This window comes from Mirounga angustirostris, unplaced genomic scaffold (genome assembly GCF_029215605.1).
Source record: "Mirounga angustirostris isolate CCGP_5_RB_7025 unplaced genomic scaffold, mMirAng1.0.hap1 SCAF_9, whole genome shotgun sequence".
Taxonomy (NCBI): Eukaryota; Metazoa; Chordata; class Mammalia; order Carnivora; family Phocidae; genus Mirounga; species Mirounga angustirostris.
This window is the reverse complement of record NW_026991717.1, coordinates 100,279,584-100,299,518: the sequence shown is the minus strand read 5'-3', so window position 1 is coordinate 100,299,518 and position 19,935 is coordinate 100,279,584. Positions and strand designations below refer to the sequence as shown.

Sequence of the window (19,935 nt, the reverse complement as noted above, 5' to 3'; positions counted from 1 at the left end):
ATGAGAAGTATCTGAAGCTGAATCCCGCCTCAGTGTCAAGGAGCGCCCACCCAAATCATCCACACAGGCCAATTCCACTTCGTTGCCACTTTGCAACACTTGCAGATGTGAGGGATGGTAGATTTAAAGGGGCTTTATTTAGCTCGTGCATTTTATTTATTTATGATTTATGATTTACATCCTGCCTACTTCCACAAAAGATTTGAGGCAGCTTAGCTCTTCAGTTAAGCCCGTTCTTAATCAGTTCAGTCACTTCTCCTTCGTCCTGCTATGTCCAACTTCAATGGAGTAGTCTCCCCAGTGTGATCAATTACCTCGGACCCCTGTGTTCTGGGCCTTCCACTGAGCAACAAAGGCGGTGCCTTTGCAGAGTCTGTGACCTTTGGATTACTGCCCCCGCAGTACAGGAAATTCTAGCAGCCCTTCCCAGGGCATCCCCTTTGGTGTCAGGACCTCTCAGGGGTGGCGCAGGTGTGGGAACCCACAAGGCCATCAGCAGCTCCACACCCCGGGCAGAGGGAGCTGAAGAGTGCCTTCAAGGACCCTCCCTGGTCAGGACGTAGGCTGTCAATAAGCGTCCCATCTAGTAGGGGTCTCCGTCAAGATGTTCAATAATCACACAGCCTTTTGTGAGAAACACGAGAATGAGCAAAGCCTGAATCTCAGCTACTATGGATCTCCACCCCTCCACTGCCACCTGTCAAGTCTCTAACTCAATGGAGCAAAGTATCCACAAGTGTTATTTCAATTTGCCATGATCTTTCTGGGCTGAATAGATCACCTAACTTTACTATGCTTGGTTTTTCTATCTAGACCTTAGTGATGAAAACACTGGTCACGGGCATGCTTCAAGAACCCCAGGGCGAGAACAGCCACGTGTGGCTACAGCGAAAGCCCCCGAATGTCGCTGTGCATGAGGGCCGCTCCTATCTGATGCCCTGCTCAGGCACCCAACCCCTTGCTCTCAGCTTTTCTTTGTAAGAATGGCAGCTACTGATCTCAATGCCTACTACTCTTCCCGGATAGTGAATAAAGCACTGCATTCAGTCATTTACTCTTGTAGCCTGCACCCCCGTAATTCTGCTCTCTGAGGGGAAAAATTGTATTCAGCACCTAGGACACAGCTGTCAATGTAAGAGACTGTCCTCAGACAGAGATGCCTCACACCACCTGAATATATTTTTCCATTAGTGGGCACAGATTTGCATGCATCCTACTCACTCTCCCACCAAACTTTTCCCAACCAATAGCAGACATGTGGAAACAGCTGGTAGAGTCTTTGGGAGTGACCCCTGGCCATGGAATAGTATGCAGCTAATGTGCATGCACAAGGAACAAATCCATGACCCACAGTAATAGATTCACTAAGGACTGAGATTAATGAATAGACAGAAGATCCAAATGGTGGTCTTGACTGGAATGGAAGCTATCTTCACAGAACAGGAAACTCTGGGCTAGATTCCCCAAGGTCTACCTCAGTGGTCTGCTTTTATCTGCTAATCAGCGCTCTGTCCCAACCACCTGATGAACCAATTACAGACTCAGAACATGCTAGACACACCAGGGGCAGGGCTTTGAACTCTTCAAGAATAAAATGACAATAAAGCAATCTATAGACTCTATTTTATGTGTCTGAAGTATAGGTATGTAAAATGTTTATTCTATAGTATTTTAATCTCATAAGTTAAGGCAAGTATATGTAGACCCTTGTCCTGGGTATAAAAATGCATATAGACCAAAAGCGAATCATGCTTCTGTATCTATGAAGCACTACCAAATGCTACTCTTGTGTGGTCTCACTATGACAACCTTGCTTGACAATCGCGGTGACTGGCATGTTCTCCCTCATTGGCAGATCAAGGTGTCCCCTCACGTTGCTGAGCTGCTGTCCTCCTGGGCGCTTATTGGCTCCTGGGCTCCCACTCCCACAAACTCTCTAGGAACACTCCTCAGCCACAGATGGAGCTTTCTCCTGTTCTTTGCAAACAGAAGACACCTGTGGAAAAACCTGTGCTGGGGCAAATGTCCCGAGAGAGAAGTGGATGACAGTGTGACAACTGCCTGGGCTTATGTCCCCAGACTGTCACTTTCCAGAACAAGTTATCCAGTTTCTCAGAGGACGCTTGGTTCCCTCCATGAGTTATGAAGAAAATAAAAATAATATCTACATCCCATGTTCCTACAAGGATAAAAGGAAGGCAGGTGATTTGAGAACAGTATGGCACCATCCAAAGGAGAGTTTAGATACAGGGAAGCTGGGAAATTAGACTGGCCAAGACCCTGGGACCAGGGGAGGGAGACTGACAAGGGGCTCTAGAGTGGGCCTGGCTCCCTTCTCTACTTCCCCTTCCTGGCTCCAGCACACCCCCTCCCCCCGGGTGATGACACTAGGCCACCTAAGCTCTGTCCCAGTGTGCTGTTATACTAGGACCTACGGTTGTCTCAAGCCAAGTCCCAGGTAGGGACACAGTGCTGGTAGTTTCCAAAGGAAATTTTCAGAGTCCAGAGTCAGCCAGCACTCTGACAGCGGGGCTCTGTGACGGTCTGTTTGTTTTCAGGTGCTATGTTCTACCTCATGACCACTAGCTCCCATCCATCTTTCTTTCCCTAAAGCGCCAAGTAGAGCATGCCCAGGAAATGTCTGCTGAAGAATGAGAACAGGGACAGGGATTCATCAGTTGATTATTCATGATCCAGATAAAGTAAGGGCCATAAAAGAACCAAATGCCACCACCAAAAAATACCCCCCACAAAAAATTTTGTTAATAGCCCTGATAAGAATGGATACCCCCAGGGAAGATGGCAGGTCTCTCAGGAACTTTGAGACTGACTTCCTGACCATGACGCATCTCGAATGCCTCACAGGCCTGTGGAGATACTGATCCCCTCAGCCCTCGAGCAGCTGGGCACAGCCTGAGATAGCTGGGTGACTCCAGCATGCTGAACAAAATGTTAGCATCCTCCACGTTCCTTGTCATGTAAGGGACCCCAAAACAGCCACAGCAATGTGGAACTGCAATCCTAAATATCTCCTCTTTATAACACAGAGAGCCAGAGATAAATTGGATACTTGGTTGCCCAGTTTCATTTATTTCCTTGCCTGATTATGATATCAAGCCCTCACAAGCAGCCTATGAATGAGGCAGCCACAATTTACAGGTGCATAAACGGGACCTCCAAGAAGCCAAGGGACTTGCCCAGTGTCATCCTCCTCTAAGCACCAGCCTGGCCCAATTCTGCTCATTCTCTACCTCCTGCACAGCATGTAAAACATAGCTAGCCAGAGGGTGTGCCTAATTCTTCAGTCTGACTTTTCTTCTAATGAATGTAATCTTAGAAGATGTGAGAGTGGAAACCAAGAGTGAGAAGTAAGGACATTACAATGGGAAGAGGGTAGAGCAGCTTGGGGGGAATGCTGGCAAGATGGAATGAATCTCACTTGGAGGCCAAGTGGATACCACAGTGGAAAGATCACAAATGTGCAGAGAGGTCTGGCCGCAGACGATGGCTGGATGAGGAAGAGACTCTTGTTGGGGGTGGTAGGGTTTGACTGTCGTAGGGTCAGATGGCTACCCACCCAGAGCAGGATGTCAAACAAGCTTTCGGGCATGTAAGGATGGGGGCCACCTAGAGATGGAATTTGGCAGTCATTTGCCCAGAGAAGGAGGCTGAAACTCTGGCTGGCTGAGACCTTGCAGGAGAATACAGCCCAGATCTGGAATGTGAGGGGGTCACTGAGCTTCCATGGGGAGGTCTAGGAGCTCTGTGGTCCCCGGGTAACATTTGTAATTAATTGGAGAGCTAAATAATTATACCTTCCCTTTAAGCTCCTCTTACATGTATGTCATGTGATTCAGTTAAAGAGTACTCTTGACCTCAAGGTCTCGGAACCTAACGTTGAAGTGCGCTGTAAAAGGAGTCTTCACTCTGCAGAGCCTCAGCTCCTGGGATGGGTGGGATCTCCCCACCATGCAATCTTTATCCTAGCCAGATCTACAAAATTGCCAAGTAGAACCCAAAGAGGACATTCTCACCGCCAAGAGATAGGTGGAAAGGAGCCTGGCTCTTCATTGGCTAATTTCAACCATCCTCATATGAAGTTTCCTGAAACTGTCACTTACTCCGCAAGGCTGACTGTCCTCCCGGTGCAGCTGGCCCGTAGGGAAGAGCTGGTGTTCATCTGGCCTGACTGTCCCACAGTAGAGGACGGACAGTGCCTGTGCCTTAGCAGAGAACCCGGCACAACTTTGACAGCAAAGTTGCAACACCCTCGGCCAAAAAACCTTGACTACCAAGCTAGAAATCATGCTTCCAGCTGACCTCTCCTCTTCTCCTCCAAAAAGCTGGCATCTCTCTGACCCCTCGACCGGCAGTGAGCAAGCAAGACTGGCAGTCCAATCACACAGTTCATTCTGGCTGCCTTGGAAAGCGAGAAAGGAGTCCGGGAGGAAAGCTGCACCTACAGGGGTGGGAACGCAGCAGCGCAGTGAGGAGAAGTCTTCCTACAAGAACATCATGATCGTGTGATGTACCGAAGGAAAGTTTTTAGCTAATTATCAGTTTCAGTTTCTCATTATAACGCAGATAGGTGGTGGGTGGACTAATTTGTTTCGGTGGCCAAGGTACCTGGAATATTTTATAATAAAGCATTTTAATGGCTAATATATGTCACTGTAAGTTTAGTGAGGAAATTGAAAAATGCTCATACTACAGGTATTAGACACAGGTATAGAGTAGATGGAATGCATGCATTCCTATAAAAGGCACCCTAAATACTTGTCAATCTGGCATTGACTTCCACTGGAAAATAGATGTTAGGTTTCTTCAGGGAATGGAGAAATGGCAAAAAAAAAAAATCACGCTATCTGTCACTTTGCCCTGTGGGCTTGGCAAAATAGGAGAAAGCGCATATAAAGCTAGTCCCAGAATCAGCTTTACTATAATTCTTGCTACTTATTTTAGAGGATATCTGGGCAAATATCTCAGCATCTCTTAGTCTCTCAGCAGACAGGTTCGTGCTTGACTTATCACGAGTTAGGGGGCTTCTCCCAATACTGCCAACTAAGGCAAGTCCAAGCTCAAGGGGGAAAAGCCAGGAAGGGGTGACCTACAGAAGACATGCTGGGAGGGGTCCACCGTACCAAGAACAGAAGCTCCTCCAAAGGAGCACCTTGGGGAGAAGAGCCTTGGACAGCTTCAAAGTATCTCTCAATATGTCAACAGAGAATAGTCAACCAAAGATGCGATCAGTGAAAAGCAGTCTTGACAGAGTGATGTGATATGAAAATCTACTGAAACAATGAAGGGTAAAAACAGAAACCAAAGATTATTGGAGAGCTGAATTCTACAGGAAGGGAAGTTAAGGATACGAATCTAACCCTTTAAAATCTATAACCCTGCCCATCTGATTTTTATTCATTTTCCATGTCCACCACAAAGCTACCTTCCTCAATAATATAAATAATAAATATTTGTTGATCATTCAGATTATGCACCAAACACTCTAAGCACTTTACATGTCTCAACTCCTTATCAAAACAAATCTATGTGGCAAATTGTATTATATATCTTCATTTTACAGAAGACAACATTAAAGCACAAAGAGGTCAGGGGCGCTTGGGCCAGCTCTTGATTTTGGCTCAGGTCACGATCTTGGGGTCTTGGAATGGAGCCTGTATCAGGTCCATGCTCAGTGGAGAGTCTGCTCAAGGATTCTTTCTCTCTCTCCCTCTCCCTCGGCTCCTACCCCTTCCCCAGGGGGGCGGGGGGGGGGGCTCACATCGCACATGCTCTCTCTCTCTCAAATAAACAAATAAATCTTTTTTTTTTATTTTTTAAAGATTTTATTTATTTATTTGAGAGAGAGAGAATGAGAGACAGAGAGCACGAGAGGGAAGAGGTCAGAAGGAGAAGCAGACCCCCCGCCGAGCAGGGAGCCTGATGTGGGACTCAATCCCGGGACTCCAGGATCCTGACCTGAGCCGAAGGCAGTCGCTTAACCAACTGAGCCACTCAGGCGCCCCTAAACAAATAAATCTTAAAAAGAAAAGGCACAAAGAGGTCAAATAAATTGCCTGATATCACACACCCAGTAGGAGGCAATGCCTGGATTCACACCTGGCCATTTTGGCTCCAGAGCCTCTTCTCTTAACCATTATATTTCACTGTCTTTCAATGAAGAGGAATGTCCAAAGGAAAGGGAGAAAAGAGCACCAGTGAAATAAAATGGGTTCTACCTTACATTTGCTGGAATATACTCAGTGAATAAATTCCTACTGCTTTGATTCTGTGTTTTCCAAGGAAAGCGAACACGGTGATTGCCACCCCAGCATCCACCCCACCTCTCCCCCACGGTGGGGAGGACATGGGATTTGGGCAGACCAATCAATTGATGTGGTCCCTGAAAAAGCCTCTCTTCTACTTGCAGAACAGTGAACTGCACTTTTATGTATGGGTTAGCCTCCTGCGACCTTGGGAAAGCAAGTCTTTCCTGACCATCCAGGAGGTTAACTGATGAAATCACTCTAAAGATCTATACAGCTGAAGATCAGACCCTAGTCTACAATGAAAATTAGCCCAACAAGAGCAGTGTCCCTTGAAGTCCAAACTGAAATAGTCTCTAGTGTAATTTACTTCTCTAAGAGAGAACAAAAACAAACGTCATTTACTGAGCACTACCATATATGTGCTGGACACTGATGGGCTGCTCTGTGTGCTGTGTCCTTCAGGCATCCTCTGTGTTCTCCCTGGAGAGACGAGCTGGGGCTTCCCAGCCCCAGAGCGAGGCTGTGGTTCCCATGTATCACAGACCTACACTGCTTCTGGGACAAAATTCATGCTGGCCTGTGGCTAAGGAAGATCAATACAATACAATACAGTACAACACAACAGGGGTTTTTCCCGAAGCTATATGTGTGTGGTATAGAGGACTGTCCTTTATTTATTTATTTATTAAGATTTTATTTATTTATCTGAGAGAGAGCATGTGTGTGTGCATGAGCAGGGGGAGGGGCAGAGGGAGAAACAGACTCCCCGCTGAGCAGGGAGCCTGACCTGGGGCTCGATCCGGGACCCTGAGATCAAGACCTGAGCTGAAGGCAGACGCTTAACCAGCTGAGCCACCCAGGCACCCGAGGACTGTCTTTTATTCTGAGATTATATTCTTCCTACTTCTGGTGTGAAAATATCTTTTCTTTTATGAAAGGATTGTAACATTATATGACAATTTGGCTCTTGCTGTTTTTAACATCCTTACTTTTCAAGATAAAAGCTAACAACCCTATGTTAAGCCTCCTCAGTTAAAAAAAAAAAAAAAATGTTAGATCATAAAATTCCAAAGTGTAGGGTCACTGGCTCAGGGGGCTGATAGCCTGGATTTTGTCCGACCTCAGCCACGAGGGGAATTCAGAAAACAAAGAGACAATCTCAGTGGCTGAAAAGCACCCTGAACTGTCAGTGTCTTCCTTGCTAAGCTCCTATCTGACCTCTAGTTACTCCCTTGGTCCCCACTGGCTGCTACCAGTAGGAATTCCCTATCCTTCCTGGCCAAGCTGACATGCTGTGCAGAGTTCAGGACACAGCTTTAAATGTGGTTTCCTGATTAACAGAGAGACTCCAGTGAGGCAGGAAGGAGTTCAAGCTCAAATATTATATGTCATAGTCATCTACCAGTTCTTAGGAATGAATTCATCAACAGAAATGACCTGGAGCAAAATACCATTCCTGAGAAAATCCCTAATGACCCAGGAGGGACTCCTGTTACAGCACTCCACCTTTTGGGTCTTCTTTTTAAAAGAAAGAGACACATGAAAGACTCAGTTCTCCGAAAACACATTTACACAGAAAAATATTTGAGAAGGCTGATGGTGATTAAGAGAAATGGGTGCTAAAAGGAAGCAGGCACCACACCTATATGACTTTCTGGCTAAAGGGAGATGGGGTCATCGACTTGGCTCTGCCATTAAGTTGCCCTTGAATCTTAGGAGAAATCATTCGCTGCCCTTCTCCTTCCTCACTTGCCAAAGAAGATGTCTGGTCACTCTTGATCCTCACATTCTCTGGTTCTATTTGCTGTCTGGAGGAAAGAGCAAGGTACCTTCATGTATCAAGAAGGATACTGAGAAATAATATGGAAAGGAAACGTGGAGCATTTCCAGGGGCATCTCTAGGGGGGTCTCCCCAGAGTGAGCTTCCAGCCAGAGCAAAGAAACGAAGAAGTGGGCCTACACTGCTGAGAGCAGGAAAGAGAAGGTAAAGAAAAGAGCAGGAAGAAAAGAGGAAGGGGGGTGTGTGCCTGGGTGGCTCAGGTCATGATCCCGGGGTCCTGGGATCGAGCCCCACGTCGGGCTCCTCGCTCAGAAGGCAGTCTGCTTCTCCCTCTGCCTTCCGCTCCCCCTGCTTGTGCTCTCTCTCTCTGTCAAATAAATAAATAAAATCCCTTTTAAAAAGAAAGAAAAGAGGAGGGAAGAATCAGAGAAAAGGCAGGGCTTAAAATAAGGCAGGCCTTAAAATAAGTGTGATCCTTTGAATAGAGAAAGCTGAAGACAGGAAAAGTGAAGAAGAGCAGAGAAAGAAGGGAAAGAAAGAATCAGACGTCTACCTCTCATTTTGGATAGAAATAGAATTTCCTAGCCCTTCCACCATCCACCCACCAAAAATGTCACCAGATGTGAGGTCCCATGGCATACCGCCAAATTAAATAGAGAAAAGCCTCACTCTTCCAGAGAACAATATAATACCATTTTCCATAATATGGCAAACACAGAGGCAACCCATCTGTCCGCAGATATGACAGAGAAAAGAAAAAAAAAAACAACCAAACTCCACAAAAGGTCCCTAACCTTAAAAAAAAAAGATTCTGGGCTAAGCTATCCAGAAATAGAACATTTTGATTACAAAATAAAAACTAGGTCAATAAGATAATGGACGTGATTTAAATGAAAATCACAGTATTTGTAATGGGCTAAAAATGGTATCAATATTACTGCGGAGAAAGAATATAATTAAATGTATTTTTAAACAGCAGCTCCCCGCCCCAGCCCTACAAATCCCGGCCCCGCCACCAATACTCCACCTCATCGGAGAGGAATGTGCTGGCCTGCCACAAGTTGGTCTGAAGAATGCAGAGTTTCCGTACTACTTTAGAAGATCCCAAATGACACTGGTTAGCTACATTCTTTCGCTTTTAGATCACTGTTATTCATTTATAAAGCAAAGAAATGGAAAGGTTAGGGATCTGACCATTTCATTCTTTTATGATTTCTGCTATATGGCCAGGAAACATGCAGAGGGAGGTATAACCATCACAGTTCTCTCCAGCCGACTGACCCAGGAATTCCCGACCATCATAGGAGGTGGACAGAGATCCTAAGAGGTTCCGCACGGGCCAGGAATTAAGATAAAGGGTGGAAGTGCAAATTTCTGGTTTTCTTTCTACGACTTGTGGTGTGACCTTGTGGATAAACACTAACTCTGGAGTGTAATTTATCTTCTAAGCCCTCACAAGGGGAAGGGAAGCAAAGAGGAGAGATGAATGAGCCGTAAGGAATCGTGATCTGGATGGTGACTAGGACTACTCTAGCGGGCAGGCAAGGGCTGCCGCAGGCACCTGCGTTTCCCCGGATGTCTATATAACAGCCTGGGACTCGGGGTGCCTGGGTGGCTCAGTCAGTTAAGCGCCTGCCTTTGGCTCAGGTCATGATCCCAGGGTCCTGGGATCAAGCCCCACATCGGGCTCCCTGCTCAGTGGGGAGCCTGCTTCTCCCTCTCCCTCTGCCTGCCACTCCCCCTGCTTGCGCTCTCTCTGTCAGTAAATAAATAAAATCTTTAAAAAAATAAAATAAAAATAAAAGCCTGAGACTCTGTTTACGAGGAACTCTCAATGGCCCTTCTACACTTGGGATGCCTTCAGGGGTCATATAAACCTTAAGCTGGATTATTCTATGATGACTCTACTTCTGCTTTAGAATATACACGTACATCTGCTGGTGCATCCACAGAGTATTCCTTATGAAAGGAGACCATGTCAATATTGATAGCATGGAAATCTCAGATAAGATATCTGCATGATGACATACATCATGGTCATCATTCTGAAGAGACTGTTTTCACAATCTCTTTGTGGGTAGTGCCTATTGACTAAGAAGTGTTTTTTTAAGAGAATTAACTCTTTAATATGTTTTGATTCCAACACACCAGCCACGAGGGGCAAGGCACTCCCTCATCCTTAGACAGCAAAAGCTGGCTTCCCATGAAGAAGATCTGTCAAGTGACAAGTGAGCTTGCCCAACAAAAGAGAAGTAGAGAACTTAGTCATTTTACCTTATGACTCCTGTAATGTTGAACTCCTTAAGGGCCATGAAGTGTGTCTGTAAATTATCATTCAGTTAGTGCCCACTTCATCCCCTCTTTACTTTGAGCATCAGAATAAAAGGTATTTCAACAAGCAGCAAGTGGACAGACACCCTCACCATGAGTCCTTTCTGGAAGTGACTTAAGGAGCTCCAAACCCCTGGTATTCCCAGTCAAGTGAAATAAGTCACTATAATAGGCCTTGAGGAATTCTAAACCAACAGAAAGGCCAAAAAGTTAAGGATCATCTGAGCTCATCCTATCACTCTCAGGGTTATTCTTATTTATAGTTCCTTCCTTTCACCCGGGCCTCTAGACCATGAAACAAAAATAGTGAAGCAAATGTGTGGCGAGGGGCACTGCAGACAAGGCAAGATTTCTGTGCATATCCACAAAGTGCGGCGCTCGGTTTTCTGCAGACAAGCAGTCCGTCAATCTCGTTTTTTAACTCTGACCTTCCATGACCTCAGCTGGGAGATCCTAAGAGAGATGAAAGAAAAGAACCAAAAGGTCAAGCAAGTAAAAAACACTGAAAGAATGCTCAGGGCAAGCATATGATACGGGGCACGCCTCTGCCCTGGGAGTGTGGTGGGGGGAAAATGGATTATTTATAGGGGAAGGGAAACAAGATGACAAAATAAGCTCTTGACAAAGAGGACAGAAGCTTATGTTTGGAAATCTTGGGAAGCGGGGGAGGAAAAGACACTGGAGTCACTTGCACTGTCACAGGGCAAACGTGGTCTAGCCGTGACTTTGGCAGATTTGGGCTTCTAGCAGGGAGGAACCAGCTGAGGGCTGGAGAAACTGGTGTTTTTGGAGAAAGAGAAACAGCTGCTTGAGCCCAAGTGTCGGAAGGAAGTCCTCTTCCCTACTGCCAACCCACAAGACGTAAGTATAATCCAGTCGCAGGAGCTACTATAATGAGACAAAGGGGGACAAGACTGAGTCACTGCCGGTTAGTGCCCCCAGACCTCTGACGAGGGGACCATGCCAACAAACGCAAGAAGGGAAAAAGTACGAGCCAATAACATGGGGATCCCTGCCTAGAAACAGGACGCATGGAAGGAATTCTAATTTTATCTCTTCAAGCAACCATTAATTACTTACACAGGTTCAGAAACAGGATGGACTGGTGAATCAGTATGTAGTGTAAAGATTTATCTATAAACAATATGGAAACCCTCTATTCCAAGTCTTGGATCTGATAAAAGTTGGGAGTCTGATTGACTTAATTTACTTGCATTTGCTTCTCTTCTGCCGACTTTGTCAGGTGAGAATCAGTGGAGGAGGAGGTAAGTGGTAAGTAGAAAGACAAGACACTTCTCTCTGGAATAACCATTGCCTAAGTAAGAGTTCTCAATAACCCCTTCCACTGCCCTATTGGTATATTATAAGTCCGTAACTATAATAGAAAATCTTGCTTTTTTAAATGGCAGACATTCTCACAGTTAAAAGCCTAAATAGACGAGAGACAAGAATAAACTAGAATACTGAATATTTCAACACTTGGCCATTTTAATGGGAAAAATATGAAGTACACATTTCCATGTAAATGGAAATCCTACATTTATAAAAGCAGGCAAGATGATTACGTGTGACAAATACTTATAGGCAAATGAGAAAAACTAGAAAAAAATGCCCTCTTCTAAAATAAACTACTCTTTTTTCAGCACACAATTCTCCTAAATTCTGACATTTATGCTTGCTTGAAAAAACAATTTAAGTCAACACTTCCCACTCTGTTATTCAGCCCCGAGGCATAAAAATTTGATTAAATAGCCTAAAAATGCCTTCGTGCACAAGGAGCAGGCAACAACTGACTTACACCACGACAAAGTCATGCTGTAGCTTGGCTTCTGCCCAGGTGCTCTGTTGGAAGCCTCCTAAATCCATCATTGACTTTTGCTTTCCCTACCTTCTCCCTTCCTTGAGAACATACCAAAGCCTCCCAGTGTGGGCTTTCTCCCAGTTATTGCCACCAGTTATTGCCCACACTACACCAGTCTCTTCAAAACACACCTGGTCTGTTTCAACAACACCATAACCAGAACGGCATGTTCCTTCCCTGGGTCAGCACCTTCATTCCAAAACAGGATCCTGTAACTTCCCTTTTCCTAAAATCTTTGTCCCACTCTTGAATACTCTTGTCCCTCAGCTTCTCTTTCTCTTCTGGCTCCTTCCTTCCCCCAAAGACCTTAACAAATCAGAATTCATCAAATCAGGAGACATCTCCAAGATCACATGTTCAACTGCCTCCTTGACAGCCCCACTAGGATGTCTAATAGGCATCTCTAGCTTAATATGTCCAAAAATTCTTGATTTTGGTTATAAACCTGGTATTTCTTCAGAGTTCCCCATCACAACAAAGAACACACTCAACTGCTTAGGGCAAAATCTGAGACTCACCCCTGACTCCTCTCTCTCTCTCATTCTCTCTCTCTCTCTCTCTCACCAAACGTCTTATCCAACAACAAATTCTACTGACTCTGCTTTGAAAATTTATCTCTGGAATCCAACCACTTGTCTCCATATCCACCACTACTATGCTGGTTTAAGCCATCAGTATCCCTCACTTGGAATACTGTAGTAACCTAACTGAGCTCCCAGCTTCCACACCTACTCTGTTACTAAAGTCTGTTCTCTGGACCCCATTCAGAGTGGTCATTTATAAAGTCCAATAAAACTCATTCTCCTTCTCAAGCTTTCCAAAGGCCTCCCATCATACCTAGAATACAGTCCGAAGTTATATAAGGCCCGGATAGTCCCCGGTAGCCCCGTGACCTACAAGTCTACGTCTCCAACTTTATTTCTGACCACACTTTGCCGTGCTCTCCTGACTCCACTCACACTGACTTTCCCACTGTTTTTTAAAACACATAATTGTGAATATTATCTGCGTGCATGGATTACATATTATCTCTATGCATATGTTAAATCTATTTATCCACCTACACCTGCTTCTCTGATACAGCCTCAGGATACACACTCTGTCTATAAGGCATCTCAAGCTCCATGTTCCTATGCCAACATAAATTCAACATTGCAAAAAGAAGCTGTTTTCCTATCACCAGGCTGGAAACCGTGAAGCAGCTACCAACCTCCAACCTCCACTGTACTACCACCCACGATCGGTCAGGTGCCAAACCCTGCCACGTCCCCTACCATGGACACCTCACTTTGCCCCTTCTTCCTCCCTGTGTTTAGAGTCCTGTGTCTGACCTGATCATCTCATGTCTGACATCCTACACCTCCACTTGTCTCTTAGCTTCCTCATACTGCTGTACAAGTGTCCTTCCAGAGGGCTGACAAGGACTTCTTTCTACACCCAAGTTCAAGTCCACACATGTCAGCCTCCATCTCTGCCGCCCACCACTTAAACTTTCTATTGCCTTCTACTGTTCCTATACTGAAACAGATGATTGCTTCAACGATAGTCACTAGCCACACATAGCTATTTACACTACAATGAACTAAAATTTAATACAACCAAAAATTCAGTTCCTCAGCTGCACTAGTCACATTTCAAGTGCTGAAGGGCCACATGTGGCTGGAGGGGACCCTGCTGGACATTTCCATCATCACAGATAGTTCTACTGGGCAGTGCTGGAACCTATCCTCTCTGGAAAATTTACTCAACTCCCAAAACAAACCCTTCTCCGTGAATAAATCCCATAACCAATGAGCCCTTTCAACCTATTTTTACCAAGACCTCATGCTTCAACATTAAGGAGGTCCTGAAATATTCTTCCCTGAGATCCACCCTAATTTTAAGGGAAGGGTAAATGCCATACCCTTCACCCTAACGCACATAAACATGACTTTCATAAAATTTCTCTTCTGTGCAGAGTAAATATTTGCATATTACTATTCAATTTTTTTTTCAGTGCTTGATCAGCTATGATGCCTTCACTACCTGCTCCACAGGGTTGACTATTTTAGACTGAATGCTCTTGCAGGCAAAACCAGTATTTAATGATGCCAAGTATAGAAAGCCTTCAAAAAGTGTGTTTTAATAAGGGTGATAGCATAGTGGGAAAACACCTATGCTTTGGAATTACCCTGCTCTGAGTTCCTGTCCTGCCCCTTACTAGCCACTTGGATCTTGGGCAAGTTACTTAATCCTCATTCTCACTTTAAGCATCATAAAACAGAGAACATGGTAACTCTCTTCCTCATGGGGTTGTTGTGATAACTACATGGGATCGGACCCATAAATCTCTTAGCAATCATTGATATGTGATGATCACTCATTAATGTCAGCTGATGATATCAATGATTTTAGCTAGTCGTACACAAAATAAATTTAAATAATACTGGAAGGGGTTAAAAGCATGATGAAAAAGAAATCACGAATGCAACTGCTCATATTACAGAGTCAAGTGAATGTCTTCAGATACAATGTGATGGATATTACTTAAATATCAAATGGTGGAAAATATGTATCAAAGTAACATAAATTTGAGCATTTCTATTCTGCTTCTTGTATAAAAGCTGCATAGAGTTTCCAGTTCTTTGGAAAATTTGTTTCAGGAACAGTGGAACCTTGCTTGGCAAGTTGAACAACTTTCCATTAGTTAAATGCAAGAAGGATGATTTCATTTTAAAAGTGAAATGTGGAAAGTGGTTAAATGGCAGGCTATAACTAATCATACTAGTCTTAAAAAATCTGAAAAACAAAGCAATAATAGGGAGAAGAAAGACCCATAATTCAAAGCACATGTGAACATCATTTTGTATTGATTGCTTCAAAGTCCATCACGCCAGTGAACAACTAAAATGAATATACATATTCCACACATTTGGAGCATGAGATATCTCCCCCTACCTTCAGTAGCTGAAATTCAGAGAGGGCTGTGTATACTCTGGAGCCAAAGCCAGTATAGGAATTCTGCCCAACCCGTCATCCATTCTTCTTGTGCTATGGCTTCTGAAGGTAATAAGCCAGTGTGGTTCTCAACGCATGTGCCTCGGACCAATAGCAGCAGGATCACCTGGGAACTTGGAAATTCATGGGCCTCACCCTGGACCTACTGCATCAGAAAAACTCTGGCGGTGGGGCCCACCCAGGTATGTTTGGAGAAGCCCTGCAGGTGTTCCTAGCACCAGAGCCTGGGAAGCACACCGGGGCTGCACCTGGGCCCTCTACTGGGGGCAGGTCCAGCAGAGAGGCCATTAGGCCTTTTCTTAGACAGACAGTCTTGAAAATATCTTCAACTGGCTCTCATTTGTTTGGACACATGATATGGGTTCAGCTTCCCTCACTAAGGTATGATCCCCTGATGTGAAAATTAATGGAATCATTAACAATGCCAAGCAGAGCCCAGGAAGAAAGAATCCCCACGGCTCTTCAGCACCAACAAGCCTCCACAACACCACACATTTTGTCTATCACATTTAGAATGGAGTCAAAATTACATGGCCGCAAACCATACAGCTTTATAAGAAGAGTTACTGACCTACAACAAGACACAGAGGAAAAATAGAAAGGATGGCGTACTGCGGCTAATTTCCCCTTACGCTTATTTATTTTTAAATTCGTTTGGGGAAACAAAAGAGTCACATAATTATATAACAAAATCCCACCAACTATATGAAAAACAAACAAAAAGGAAAGATACTAGATGCCCTCTTCAGAGGTTTTTCAAAACATAACACTTCCTAACAGTCTAAACTCATTTGGAGGGGAAATGGAGAAATATGCTCAACCTCAAATTTTCATCATATGAAAGTACTTTTAAGTAAGATTCGCCTTCAATGACTTTTGTTGTCATTTTTTAAAAGGATCTAAGACAAAACAGAAGCTTATTTTAATACTTTGATGCTTCCATAATGTTGACAGTTATATTTTCACAATTCAAATGTGTTCTCCAGCACAGTGCCTTATTCATTTTTCAGTGGAAGGGAATAAATTCAACGTGCATTAATTTAAAGTCTTGTGCTTTTTAAAAGATTTTATTTATTTATTCGAGAGAGAGAGTGTGTGTGTGTGTGTGTGTGAGAGAGAGAGAGAGAGAGAGTGTGTGTGCACATGCGCAGGGGGAAGGGGCAGAGGGCGAGGGAAAGAATCCCAAGCAGACTCTGCACCAAATGCCTAGCCTGAGACAGGGCTGGATCCCAGGACAGGACCTGAGCCGAAATCAAGAGTCGAGTGTTCAACCCACTGCGCCACCCAGGCGCCCCTAAAGTCTTGTGCTTTTTTAAAAACAGGTTTTGTTTGGGGCGCCTGGGTGTCTCAGTCGTTAAGCGTCTGCCTTCGGCTCAGGTCATGATCCCAGGGTGCTGGGATCGAGCCCCGCATCGGGCTCCCTGCTCCGCGGGAAGCCTGCTTCTCCCTCTCCCACTCCCCCTGCTTGTGTTCCCTCTCTCGCTGTCTCTCTCTGTCAAATAAATAAATAAAATCTTTAAAAAAAAAAAAATTAAAAACAGGTTTTGTTTGAAAATTTTTTTTGTAAGGTACCTATAGTCATATATTGTTTTTGCAAATAAGATAATTTAAAGAAACCAGCAGATTCTTTCACAAATTTATATCACGGCCATATTGCATAGTTGTATATGAATAGCCAATTTCTGAAAGGAGAAAACCTAACAGTAGTAATGTCTGGGCAGTGGGACTGGGGTTGAGGGACAGAGAAAGAAGACCTTCACTTTTTCACTCTAAATTCTTGAGCCCTATTCAAACTTATTTTTGTACGTATTTTGTATAATTCTTCTAACTGCACTAGGTAGAAATAAAATGAGTGAACTTGAAAGTAATAAATCCAGGTTGCTGGACCATTAACCTTTGGCATCCATTTCATTGACCGCCACCTGATAGTTGTAGGAAGCAGTTTCCACTAACTTTTCCTACTTTGGGGTGCACTGTCTCCAGATGAGAGTAGGCTCTCATCTGGTACAACTCAGTCACACTGCCAGTGAAGAAACCAAGGCCCAGAGAGGTTAAAGTTGGCCCACGTCATCAAACTTACTGATACCGGAGCAAGGCTCATCCTCAGTTCTTGGCCTTCTTGGTTTATGCTCGGTTTCTCTCTCTTTTTTTTAAATCCTATCATTCAACGTGCATTAATTTAAAGTCTTGTGCTTTTTTAAAGATTTTATTTATTTATTTGAGAGAGTGTGTGTGTGTGTGTGAGAGAGAGTGTGTGTGCATCTCTAGATGCACATATAGAATATGTGATGTTGCCCATCACATATTCTATATGCCACTCACGCATTAATCTAAGATCTGAATCATAATCATGAAGGTACTACAGTGTTACACAGACATGACTCCATTAGAACTAAAGCTGGACACCGTAACCAAACCCTGCAACTAGCGATGGTCCAGGCAGAGGGCGTATACAGTAGCAGAGGGATGGGAAGGCTGAAGATCAGGAGCTCAGCAGTTTTCTTCCTGAATGTGACTCCTCCACTTAATAATTGTGAGACTTCTTGCATGCAACCTCTTTATGCCTTGTTTTTCTCATTGGCAATGTTGCAATTAGAAAGAATACCTAGCTACTTAATAGAACTGTGACTTGATTAAATGACATAATTGATGTCAAGTTTGTAGCCAAATGTCTGGTACATAGTAAGTGCTCAATAAAAGTCAGCCAACATCAATTAAAATTTAAGTTAATAAACTAGGCACAATTTAGAACCTTTCACACTGACTCTGGCCATTTTTTAACCTATTACAAACATAGTATCCACCCTAAAATTTGATTGTAAGTGCTCGTCTTTGTGAAGATTTGCATTTACCCCAAGTTAGTAACCTAAGAAAAGACACACCTGCCTGTTCCATTCTCCCCAGCAGTCAGGGCTGAGTAGCTCAGATTTAATGAATGCGTGTGAAAACACTGTGGAATGGCGAAGTCTCCTCAACAAAAGATAGACTTTGTGTTTAGCTTACCCTGAATCATGGCTGGGAGTCAAGGTTTGTTCTCAACTCTCCCGATCCCCCAAATGACTCTGATTGTTTCTCCAGCTAGCTGCCAAAATGAGAACTTGCTCTAACAGGTCCCTCCTGGGCCGGCCCGCCTATCCAGCCCAGTGTGAAGCCCCGGGCCTGCCCCTCTATTAAAGCCCCCTCTTTTCTCCTTTCCACTGGTGGAGTGACTGCTCTTCTCTAAGCCAAATGTGGGGTGGAAAAAACAACAACAACAACAAAAAACCTGAGTAATTTCTTTTCAAATTTGGAGAAGGTACTGTTCACTATTTTCTTCAGCAAAGAAGAAGTAAGTCAAATCCCTGTGACCTCTTTAACAAAAACATTCTTTGAAGGCACAACAGAATAAGCAATAACTGACAATTTAAACATACCTGGAATATTTTGCCACACATATTTCTTGAGTGTCTTATAACGGCACAAAACTTCAAACAGCATACCAACCCCTGCCTACCGGCTTAAATGGAAGTTAAACTATCTAAATCCATTGTCAAGGCATTTCAAGGATATTTTAAAATGTTTGCTGGGAACAATAAGTACAACCTACTGAGAGCTCATGCTATAAACCTCTGGACCCAGAGGACTTCCTAGCTCAAGGCTCGTGCATCCATAAAAGGGCGGGCATTTGCCAACGTCTGGTTTCGTGACAAACTCAAAAAGAACAGCTTTGGATTTTGAAACCAAACAATCAAGGGTGTGAGGCAGGCACGCGCAGTGACCAACAACTGAGTTGAGGAGGTTCACAGTCAATTCATTTGCATGGAGTTAGACCAACAATGAGCTTACTCAGTGACTTTCACAATCAGGGCAAACAATTCCGAAGGGTGCATTCCTTTTTCCTCTTTCCTATAGTTCTTTTTCAAAATCAGATCTGTTGAAGAGGAGCAGAAGGAAAGTGAGTAGAGCAGGGGATGGAATTTTTGTTTTTTTAATTGAGATTTAATAGACATAATACATTTTATTAGTTTTAGGTGTACAGCATAATGATTCAATATTTGTATATATTGTGAAATGATCATCACAATAAATTTAGTCAACATCCATCACCACACATAGTTACAAATTTTATTTTTTGTTCTGAGAACTTTTCAGATCTACTCTGCTAGGACTGTTAACTGAGTCTCCACACTGTGCATCTCATCCCCACTAAGTCCATGTTAAAGATGTATTGATCTTATAACTGGAAGTGTATACCTTTTGACCACCTTCACCCATTTCACCTACTCCTTCCACCCCCTGCCTCTAGTAACCACAAATCTGATCTCTTTTTCTATGAGTTTGGTCGTAGTTTGTTTGTTTTTAGATCCTACACATAGGGAAGATCATACATTATTTATCTTTCTCTGTCTGACTTATTTCACTTAGCCTAATGCCCTCAAGGTCCATCCATGTTGTTGCAAATGGCAAGATTTCCTTCTTTTTTATGGCTGAGTAATATTCTGCTCTACATAGATCACATTTTACATAAGGGATAGGGTTCAGGGAACAGGGTTCTAACTCTCCTGCTCCTGCCTATTGTCATAATGATCTTTACACCAAGCTCCTTGCTTATCCAGTGCTTTATTCTTACTGAACATCTGCCTTCCTATACAGATATTAGAGGAACTAAAGATGCGGTTGAATCAGTAAATCACATTGAGACCTTTGAGGAAAGGGTTATT

The 19,935-nt window shown here is 43.8% G+C and overlaps 1 protein-coding gene and 1 long non-coding RNA gene across 6 annotated transcripts in view; one reads left to right on the top strand and one right to left on the bottom strand.

Moving 5' to 3' along the window:
• SAMD4A (sterile alpha motif domain containing 4A) overlaps window positions 1-19,935 on the bottom strand; it is a 206,657-nt gene that overhangs the window by 122,226 nt on the left and 64,496 nt on the right. The window contains exon 2 of one of the 5 annotated variants that reach the window (XM_045900900.3): window positions 19,061-19,145. The exons of the other annotated variants lie outside the window; for them this stretch is intronic. The gene's annotated coding sequence lies outside the window, so the exon portion shown is untranslated. The remainder of the gene's footprint in view (window positions 1-19,060; window positions 19,146-19,935) is intronic. 5 annotated transcript variants of the gene reach the window in all.
• Window positions 8,111-9,709, top strand: LOC135361617 (uncharacterized). The gene is made up of 3 exons (XR_010405191.1): window positions 8,111-8,250; window positions 9,023-9,163; window positions 9,277-9,709. It is a non-coding gene; the product is annotated as an uncharacterized LOC135361617 (long non-coding RNA).